The sequence below is a fragment of the Zingiber officinale genome, chromosome 1B (genome assembly GCF_018446385.1).
Source record: "Zingiber officinale cultivar Zhangliang chromosome 1B, Zo_v1.1, whole genome shotgun sequence".
NCBI classification, from domain to species: domain Eukaryota; kingdom Viridiplantae; phylum Streptophyta; class Magnoliopsida; order Zingiberales; family Zingiberaceae; genus Zingiber; species Zingiber officinale.
In genome coordinates, this window is record NC_055986.1 from 17,622,368 (window position 1) to 17,624,310 (window position 1,943).

Here is a 1,943-nt window from a genome sequence, read left to right on the forward strand (position 1 = left end):
TATTTAACGTCGGAGCTCGATGGTCTTCCGCTCGGATGATTTATAGACGCCGGCTCGTCTCTCAATATTTAACGTCGGAGCTCGACGGTCTTCCGCTCGGATGATTTATAGGCGCCGGCTCGTCTCTCGATATTTAACGTCGGAGCTCGACGGTCTTCCGCTCGGATATAGGAGCGTTCCCACAGACGGCGCCAAATTGATCCTGTTCGAAAGTTGAATCAACGAACGCTGGGCACGTGGCGCTCCCCGAGTCTGACGTAGATCTTCGGCCGGTCGGACGGCGCTCCGGCGAACCTGCAAAGAAGTCAGGCCGGGAAGGGGTTCCCGGCGACGACCCTCCGACGCTCAAGTCAGACAAGTGGGCAACAAAGAGGTGGCTTCGAGAATCGTAGAATGCTTACCTCCGTCGAAGGATGAGAGCCTTTATATAGGGCAGCGGAGAAGCGAGTGTACACATATCGAGGTGTACACGTGTCCGTGGCCCATGCCCCAGTAAGGGCTTGTCAGTGAGCTTACCTGACCCATACTGCTACAATCAAAGCATGTCCTCGATGGGACAGCAGAACCCCCTGTCATAAGCTTTGGAGTATGGCCTACATGTGGAACATACCTGCTTTCAGGAAAAGATGTCCTTTGTCCTTTTCCCCTTGGCTCCCTAACTAGCTTCCGGCCGGCCTGCCTCCGAGCGTCCGGTCGGCTCGCCTCCGCCTTACGTTCGATCAGGCACATACATATAACGGTCCAGGAAGATTCTCAGTGGTATGGTTTGTGGAGACTTAGCAGTATGCTACCTCATGTGTTCGACCAAGCGATCCGCTCGGCTCTGTGATATTGTCCATTAAGGGCCGGAACCCTGACTTTCGTCAGGGTGCCTTTGACCATCCATTAAATACCGGCCAGCCGCCGGCCGGTCGGCCCACACCTCTCTGACCGGCCACCTGCCACTTTGACTTCCACGTGGCATTGACCCCACCGGACAGGGGTCCCCTATTCTTACAACCGGATCAATCAGCTTCAGATCGACTGAAGTAAGCTCCAGGCCATGACGACTCCATTGTACGACTTCACAGGCAACGAGGTATTATTGATCAAGCAAGTTTGGATGACCATTTCTCTGGGGGAGGAGCCACTCATGAGAACTTGCCAGACAAATTTCATTGTAATGGATGCCTCTTCTGTGTACAAAATAATTCTCGGCCGTCTGGCACTGAAGGAGTTCCGACCCGTTATCTCTACAGTTTTCCAGAAGATCAAGTTTCCTGTAGATAACTCGATCGACAAAGTCAAGGGAGACTAGCTGGTAGCACGCAGATGCTACGTGGAGGTGGTAAGAGCTGAGTCCCGAGTTGCTTAGGAGGTTCAACGACTTGAGGTTAACACAATTCAGGAGGCTCCCCTAGCTCTAGTCTATGAAGAAAAAGAAGAAGTATAAATTCATCCCAGCTAATCAGACGCCACCACATTCATCGCAGCTGACCTGAGCCCTGAGAAGAAGTCCGAGCTAGTGGCCTGCTTGAAGTAGAATCATGATGTGTTAGCATGGAAGACCCACGAGCTCTCGGGGATCTCTCTAACAATAGTGCAACATGAGTTGCATGTCTAACCGGACACTCGGCCGGTCAAACAAAAGAAAAGGGACTTCGGGGCAGAGCAGAATCAAATCATTCAAGCAGAGGTGGAAAAGCTGCTCAAAGCTGGACATATCAGGGAAGTACAATTCCTGAGTTGGCTTGCTAACGTTGTACTAGTATCCAAACCAGGAAACAAGTGGCTGGTATGCATCAATTTCAGAGATCTAAATAAGGCTTGCCCCAAAGACTACTATCCCTTGTTGCACATAGATCAGGTGGTAGACTCTACTACTGGCTGCAAGTTGATATGCATGCTGGGCGCATATCAAGAATGCCATCAAGTGCTGCTCACGAAGGAGGACCAAGAGAAAG